At 34.2% G+C, this 9,050-nt stretch overlaps 1 long non-coding RNA gene across 1 annotated transcript; it reads left to right on the top strand.

Annotated features, from left to right (window-relative positions):
- The first annotated feature begins 5,754 nt into the window (after positions 1-5,754).
- On the top strand, positions 5,755-6,796 carry LOC132041060 (uncharacterized). The gene is made up of 3 exons (XR_009410863.1): positions 5,755-6,263; positions 6,398-6,550; positions 6,583-6,796. It is a non-coding gene; the product is annotated as an uncharacterized LOC132041060 (long non-coding RNA).
- The last annotated feature ends 2,254 nt before the right edge of the window (positions 6,797-9,050 follow it).

The following is a 9,050-nucleotide window of genomic DNA, read 5'->3' as shown; positions in this document are numbered from 1 at the left end:
TGACAAGCCTTCGGTGATGTGCATCATTTCAAACTCATCTCACTTGAGTCACTTTTCTTTTATGATCGACACATTTCTTCTTCTTGCTTATTATGTAACCTTTGTAACCTTCTTCTTCTTCTTCTTCTTCTTCTTCTTCTTCTTCTTTTCTTTATTTTTCCTTTTAAGCTCATCAATCTTGAAGTCATTGATTAGTTCATCGAGTGTATTATTATTCCAAATCCATGGATTTAAGGATGGTACGAGCTTTTACTTCCATGAAATTAGCGGCGCCCGGCTTGCGAACTAAGAGATGCTCTTCAATAACTTTATCAAGGGAATGGAGTTCTTCAATGATGGAAATGAATCTAGTGTACATATCACGAATAGACTCACTTTTCTTCATTTTGAAGAAATCATACTTTGTGGTAAGCGTCTCGGTCGAGTTGCTTTGCTGAGATCCTTCATAGACACTGCTCGAAAGCGTCAGTTTCCTTTGTTGTTTTGCAAGATGCAATAAAATTATACTCTTGACCCGGAATTTGCGAATAAGAATTTTCTTGGCCTTGAGATCCTTTTGTATGACTTCTTTGTCGGTATCAACGAGTTTTCTTTTCTTTTGGATGCGAATTTTCTTGACCTCGCGATCTTCAAAAGCATGAGGGGCGTCACAAATAATGTACCACGACTCGGGGTCCTCGGTCAAAATAAAATCCGCATTCTTGCCTTCACCATTCATAGAATTCTCCATTGAACCTTGGTGGTCTTGTGAAATATTCTCCTTTCTTCGTATGCGGTGAACTAGCCATGATGAGGATCCTTTCAGGTATTACCTTTTAGAAAAGAACAGCTCGTCTCGATTGATAGAACCTATAAGTTCACCCTTTCTAAGTTCACAACTTGAAGGTTCACCACCTGAAGGTTCACCAGAACAGTTTAAGGGACTTGGTCCCTAAACTGTTTTCACATATAGATATTTTATGTGGAAAACTCATTGCTCAAGGGATTAAAAATCACGACTACCCTTTGGTAGGATTTCAGCTTGCTAGGTGATTTGAGCAATGTTTAGATTACAATCTATTGCAACCTAGGAATTAAACTCTTAATCCCCCTCCCTTACAATAACTCTATTGTAAGCAACTCTTGACTACCTCTAGCCAAGCAAAACTAGTACACCTTGCCTACCTCTAGATAAGTGTACCGCTCAAAGCTTAAGTAGGTAAGAATTCAAACTAATACACCTAGACTAGCTCTAGCCTAGTGTACCACTCAAAGGCTTGTGAAGATAAACTTCTTACAAGCAGCCCTTGAAGATTTGCACCTACAGTCTTCTTAAAGAAGAGTAGGTTTACAATTTATAGAACAAAGAAACAAAGACTCAACAACCTAAGGACTTAAAGTATCTTCAATTCAGGGGTCTGGTCCTTTGGCTTGTTGAGGCTTTGTTCTTGAGAGAAAAATAGTCTTTTTAGATTTTCAAGTGTTACGTTAAACATAACCAACATGTTGTATATATAGGAGGCCAAGTGAGGAATATGTGAGAAGCATCTGACCATGTATAGAGACCTTTCATCTTTTCATATTGACCTTTAGCTACAAGTTTGACCTCCAGTTTGCTATTGCGATTACGCGGTCGAGCGTGCACACGCTTTCCGGTATGCGTGTTTCGTATAGTGCCTAGGGGACCTAATCAAGAACCTGGTCCTTGACATGTTTGTCAAATCATCAAAACGACAACATAACATAACTCATCAGAGGCTTAAATTCCTTAAGGACAGAGACTACTCTATCAAAGCTAGATTATTTCTTCCCCACTTCTGAACCCTATTTTTCTAAAAATCTTAAGGAATTTAATGAATTTATACGTTTTGATAGGGAAAAGTCGAAGTGGAACAGTGTGGCGGTATTTCTTTTTCTGAAGTCGAACGAGAAGACGAACTTTCCAGACGGCTTAGGCGCAATCTCTATGTTTGGTTTGCGCCAGGAAATTTTTGTTGTGAAGGACGAACAAATCTTGCATGCTAATTATGATTTTGAAGTTGGATCAGAGGTGTCTGGTGGCACAGTTAGGGACGCAAGTCTATACCATAACGGAATACACGCTAGTGCATTTGGTCATCTGTTGAACTCGGTGGTGCTTTGTTTTTATGTCACTTGGAGTGAAGTGCCATGTTGCAAGGCATTGAACTTTTGGCATGAAACTTAAAATGCAACCGGAAAAAAAAAAATTGGTAACAATTTCGTCAGAAGATGACATGAAAAAAGAAATGTGATTGAAAGGGATATTCTTTTTGAGGAAAAAAAAAATGTAAAGGGTTGTGCCTCTTCAGAAGATGACATTCTTTTTGGCCTTATGTCAAAGCACTAATACATGAAAGAGATATTCTTTTTGAGGAAAAAAAAAATGTGATTGAACACATATGTGTATAGCAGTGGCAGGACACCCCGTACTTGTTCACAGTTATATGTGAAAGTTGGATGCAAAAGTAAAGGGTTGTGCCTCTTCAAAAGATCGCTGGTACAAGAAGAAAGTGAAAACAATATCGGGTTCTATTTTTTCTATTCTGCTCATTTTATTTTGCTACCCTATGTGATTTATGAAATCTGGTATATATAAATGTTAGGGTAAGTTCATAATTATATGAGGATTTTAAAGTATTGCATGCTATGATTATTGGAATAAATGTTTTTTAAAGGTTAATTTTGTTATTCCTTTTTACTGTATAAGATTCAATTGTTGATAAGTAAACATCCCTGGAAGAAAGAAAGTTTAAATTGGAAAAGGTTCTTTAAAGGAAAGGTTCGCATGTACGTTTTCGGGAGCAACGATGAAAATGTCGTATTTAAATTAGTGGAGAAAAATAGCTGCTATATTTTGATTGGCAAATTGCAGATGACAAAATAGAAAGTTCCTTTCGTTGTTTGTAATGATTGTTTTATGTAATTGCAATGGACTTGCCAACATTGTCCACGTTCTATTCGTGAGACGTGCGGATGCAGAAGCCAGCAAATTGGCAAGCAATGTGCAATGTTCTTTTTCTCACTAATTTACATTTATAATTTATTGATTAATTTCTACCCAATATGATTTATGAGATTTTGTTTCTATATTTATGAAGGTAGATGTTCATTATATGATGATCTCAAAATATATTTATTTGAATGCCATTATATTAATTAGATGATATATAATGTGGGAGCATGGATGAAATATGTGGTATATATTTCAAGGTAGTAAGACATGAATTAGACAATAATATATTCTTGAGATCATGAAATAATATGTATATGGTTTGGATCAATGAAGATATACATCTCTTAGTTTGATAAGACCAAAAAAAAAAGGGACAAATTGTTGAGATGTTTAAGGGTTACTAAGGATTAGTGGAAAAGCCATTGTAAAAGAAATTAAAATCCTACAAAGTGATTGAGGGGGTGAAATACTTTCCAATGAAGGATAATAATTTATTGATATATAGTCTACTCGGAAAGTAACCCAAAATAATACTACCACGATCATTGATAATGTAGTAAGTCAGAATGATACTACGGTAATAGTGAATAAGAGTTTATTAACTCTGGAAAATATGTAGTATGAAACTTGTTTCTTCTATGGAAAATAAAAGAAATTGAATCTCCTATTGAACCTAGGAGGAGTGAAAGACTTACTGAGAATAAGAATTTAAATTTTGATTTTTATTTCTTCTCATGCAAATTATGTTTAGTTGAAGTACATATAAAGTATTAAATAAACACTATTGTTTTAAATCTGGATGAGGATTAAAGCAATGGCTTCAGGTTGTACTTCCTGAAAATGAGAGAAGAAAAGTATCTTTGCTACAAAGGACTGTATAGATAAAGAAGCTCCAAAAAGTATGAAAATTTGATAAGGTAATTTTATGAAATGGTTTTAAACATTACGGAGCAGATAAATGAATTTCAGGTTCACTAAGGATTATAGAGTGATAATATCTTTATGTTGGTGGTGACGTGCTATATGAACTAATATGCAAGGCATGGATGAAACTAAGAAGTTTTGAACTCTCAAGTTAAGATGAAAGATTTGAGAGAAGCTGATACTATCACTATAAAAAATGTAGTGGGGGTTTCATTTTATGTGAATATTACTACATTGAAAAGGTCCTTTCCAAGGTATTTAATCATTTGGGTATTAGGAAATTTATACTCAATTTGATTTTTTTTATTTTTAAATTGATTGAGGAATAGGAAAGATTTATTAGTCAATAAGACTATGCTAGTGCAATGGTAATTTAATGGGATTCCGAGTTTAATTGCACTAGGTTTTGCCTTTGATATTTATACATATCAAAATATGCTCATAATCCTAGAAGTGAACATTGGAGAAGTATCATAAGGATACTTGGTTACCTTAAAAGGACAAAACCTTTTCCTTATTTTAAAACATATCTTTTTAATATTGAGGCATATTGTGATGCTAGTTGGATAACTAGGGTAAATGATAATAGGTTAGCGTCTGGCTGGATCCTATTTTGGATGGAGAAGCAATTTCATGAGCTTCGAAGCAACAGACGCGGGTTACTTATTTCTTCATGAAATTTGGGTTTATAGATGCGGAAAGAGAGATAAATGGTTGGAAAAGTTATTAAAAGTTGTGGCCACTGCAGTAGTCAATTGTTCTCTTTGCACTATGATAGTGAAACAATTATGTCTTAGGCATTTAAGAAAAATAGAAAATCTAGACATATTGCTTGAATAAGACAACTGAATGTTGGTGGAATTATCACCAGTTGTTTATGTCATGTCTAAATGACTATGCCGATCCATTGACGTCTAAAATGCTCTCGAGAAGTATGATTATAGCACTATGAGTGTTGTGGGTCTAAGGCAAATTAAATTGTCACGGGTAATGGGAACTATACCTCTACTATTGCTCTACAACAATACTAAAGGTTCAAAAGGTAACAACAAGTTATAAAAAATGCTTGGAATTTAGTACTTAGAAAAACGAGGGTGAGTACAAAAGTACTCTTAATGAAGAAATCAGAGTTCAGATTAAGAACTAAGTAATTCCACTGTAAGGACTTGGTTTAAAACTTCACGTATAGAAACACTTGAAGTGGTGCCGCTTCGGACAAAGGCGTGCTAAAACTCACGGTGAGCAAGTTGTGAAGTTGGTATGATTTATGTGTATAAAGCTTTTCCGTCTTTGTCATTAAGGAATTGTAGTTCAATAGAATTAATCTAATTGTCAATTTCGAAAAAGATTTGAATCGTTTATACAAGTAGAAGGTTCAACTCGAAAGAGACCTACTATATGCATAAATCTCATAAACAACATCAATCATTAACGAAGTGGGGGATTGATTAGTATTAGTTAGTGATTGATAGGGAAGTATTGAGAAGAGGTTTTGGTGAATATATTTTCAGTCATTAAAATGACTAGTGACTAGTTGCGATTGAAAGGTACCTATTCCTAAAAAATTTAAATTAAAAGATGCCTATTCGTAAAAGACGCATCTGCTAGTTTGAACAGATACTTAAGCAGATACTTAAATATTATAAATACCTGATTATTCACAAAGAAAATATTAATCAGATTTCACTCTCTCTTTCACTTTCACTATAAATCACAATATTCTGTTCTTGTGAGAAATTCGAATTAATTGTTGATATTTGGATTTCGTTGGCTTTGTAGAATCTTGGAGGAATTCTGCCACCATCCCTGCAATAAGTGGGAGACTTAAATTTCTTAACATATCAAAGCCACATTATTTCTTTTCCACTTGTGAACCCTATTTTTCTAACACTATTAAGCAGGGCACATTATCTTCTAGTTTCTAATAGCTTCATATTTTCAGCAACATTATTTCATTTTTGTATTGCCCTGTAGATTTACCCAAATTAATTTAGCAACCACGACAATGGTTATGGGTACGTATCCCTTTATAGTTGTGTGCAATTGCTTCCCAATAATCTTGAATTCAGTTAAGGATCGTTCATTTGCAAGTGCATTACTTTATAAAAGGTTTCTACTTTTATCGGAATACATCTATCGCATATTGTGTGATTCACTTCGTTTTGCAGTGATTTTCTTTTCTACTTTTAATTTTTTGTTTTTTGTTTTTGTTTTTGTGAGAATAGGGGTTTGATGATATGGGTGTTCCTCTTTGGGCTCCAATTATTCCAACAGGGTCGGGTCACCAGAGCGACTCAGAATTCATTGACCCGTCCCACTTGGGCATTGACACTTACACAGTTACACTTCACAGAATGTAAATGCTTAATTGCCTTGTTATTGTTTGGTTTAAAAAAAAAAAGCTATAAAAAAAAAAAAAAAAAAAAGTTGGGCTAACATTTTTTTTTAGGCTTATTTGTACCCAAACATTCAAAAAAACTAAAAGCATTTTATAAGTTTTGTGGGTCTAAGCCAAAGCAGGCTCTTTAGAAATACTATGTTCTGCAGATATTACTTGTGGTTCATATTTTGGTGTCTTCTTCTTACGCTAAAAATACAAGGTTTGTGAAAAATTCCGGTAAGTGTGTTTTGGCGATAGTCTAGATAGAAAAAATAGAGTAAATAACTCAAAAGGTATCTCAATTATGATGAATTATATAGAAAAGTCATTTAACTTTATTTTGTATCAATAAAGTCACTTACCTTAGTTTTTTCTCTTATAAAATTACTCAATCAAATTTGTCATTAAAAAAAAAAAAAAAATCTACATGACAAAATAGATTTTATCTTTTACGTAATGTAGACATGAAATTCATAACTGAAAAAATTAAAGAAGACCCATATTTTGAACAGGGGCGGACGCATGTATTAAGTTTTGGTGTTTGAAGTGCTATTGTGGTGGATATTACAACGTATAGAAAATATTAAAATTTTAGTATAAAACTATAAATAGCACCTTCTCAAAAAAAAAGAAAAATTCCTTCTAAAAAAAACTATAAATAGCACCCAAGAAGCAATATATTCTTTGTTGATTTTAAGGTGAGCGACTTTTGAGATATTTACTTGGAAAAACAGGAGATCGTGATAGTTCACGTAGGAAAAAGAAATAATTGATAGTTGGGGTGTGAAAAATTAATAGTGCAGGTGTGTTTTTTACCTTTTATCTCTTTTTTTCTTCTTCTTCCATGATTACTATTCACTTCGTTGTGGAGTAATTTCCTTTTCTATTCTTGATTTTTTTTTTTGTTTTTTTAAATTTTGTTGTTGTGCAATGGGGTTTGGATGATATAAGTGTTCCTTTTGGGGCTCCAGTTATTCCCCAGTAGGGTCACTAGAGCGACCCAGAATTCATAGAGCAGTCCCACACTCCCACTTGGTCATTGTCACTTTCACTTCATAGAATGTAAGTGCTTAATTGCCTTATTCTATTTAGTTTAGAAAAACTATGTTCTTCTGACATTAGTTGTGGTTCATATTTTGGTGTCTTCTTCTTACACTATAGGGTTTGTAAAAATTTCTAAAGCCCCTAAATACAACAACAGCAACATATGCAGTGTAATACCTTTGCGGGGTAGAAAGGCTATTTCCGATAGTTCCTCAGCTTAAAAGTCTATATACAATCACTAACAAATATTACTCCTAGTATCTATGAACAACAATATTCATATAGGAATGGCAGGTCAGAGGACTTATGTAAGAGTAAAAATCTCTAATTATTCATAACAGTTAATTAGTACAATACCATATATTCATGAATTTAAATAGGAGTTGACAAAAAATTGAATTTAAATAGGAAGGATACAGGACTCACATTACATTCCCTATAAAATGAGTGTTAAGTGTTAACTTCTCTTCCTCCATTGAGAGGAATGGTCCTCGAGAACTCACTCGTTATAAATCTACAAAAAGGTATGTGATGCTTTTATTTGGATTTCTTTTTCCGTATTGTACTTTTATTTTCCTTATTATACATTTGGTTTTAAATTTTCTTTTCATATGTATGTCTTTTGTTTTTTGGTATCGTAAATTATCTCTTCTATATCCTGGGAGCATTAAGAGAATAAATGAAGAATTAAGTTGCATATTTAAAGACACAGCTCTATTTGGGGGAAAAAACACGAACTTTGGAGAGAGAAGGTCCAACTTCTCTAGAAAATTATTTAGCCGTTAAAATAAAAATCCGTTGAAGCATCTCCACCAAATCGATGGGGTCGCCGGAGTGACCCTATCGGCCACTACAAAGAACAATTCCCCCTAGTCCAAGAACAACTTGCTAACAAGGAACCCGTAGTAGGTAGTTCATATGGCCACTCTATCGGAACCTCCAAACCTTACAAATCGAAATGACCGAATCGAGATAATTGCAGAAGAACGACTCGCAACGGGATGCCGGCCTTGGTATTTAGACATCGACATTACCATGGGGTAATGACAAATCCTTGCAGATGGACAATTGTGGGAAGATTTACGAAATCGAGGCCCCAATTGACACGATTAGGTCAAAATTCGATGAGAAATTCGCGATGAAGGGGTCAAAATTGGGGTTTTTGATAATTTCAACATATTTATGACCAACAATGAAGCGAACTTCATAGCATTCTATATAAGAGAGTGATTGAGATTGAAGGTTTTCAAATTTGGTTGCAAAAATGGACTCTAACCTGCGGAGGAGGATTTACCGATTGTGCCGGTGTAGATCGTTACCGAGTTTGCCTTTTCATATGCACACATGGCATTATACTAAACATACGCCTATTGAAATCGATATGGCTACTAAAACGATGAATAGACCAAGTATGGCTAAGATTCGAGTTGAAATTGATTTAATGAAGCCTTTAATTCATAATATGCGGATTAGTGCGGGATGACAATGAACCTCTTAAAGGCTATTCAAAAAATTGAATATGAAAATATTCCTAAGTATTGTAAGCATTGTAAGAAATTAGGACACAATCGACGGAATGTCGTGTGTTAGCAAGGAAAAAAAGAGAATAAAAAGAAAGAAGTGGAAAGGATGAAACAACACACCAATCAAAGAGGATGTGCCTAAAACGGATGGTAAAGAAATTAATCCGGATGGGAAATATGAGGTACGAACGGGGGAAGAGATTGATCGGACCCGATCGGGGGAATC

Source organism: Lycium ferocissimum, chromosome 12 (genome assembly GCF_029784015.1).
Source record: "Lycium ferocissimum isolate CSIRO_LF1 chromosome 12, AGI_CSIRO_Lferr_CH_V1, whole genome shotgun sequence".
NCBI lineage: Eukaryota > Viridiplantae > Streptophyta > Magnoliopsida > Solanales > Solanaceae > Lycium > Lycium ferocissimum.
Note: the sequence above shows the minus strand (reverse complement) of the source record. Positions and strands in the feature narration are given on the sequence as shown.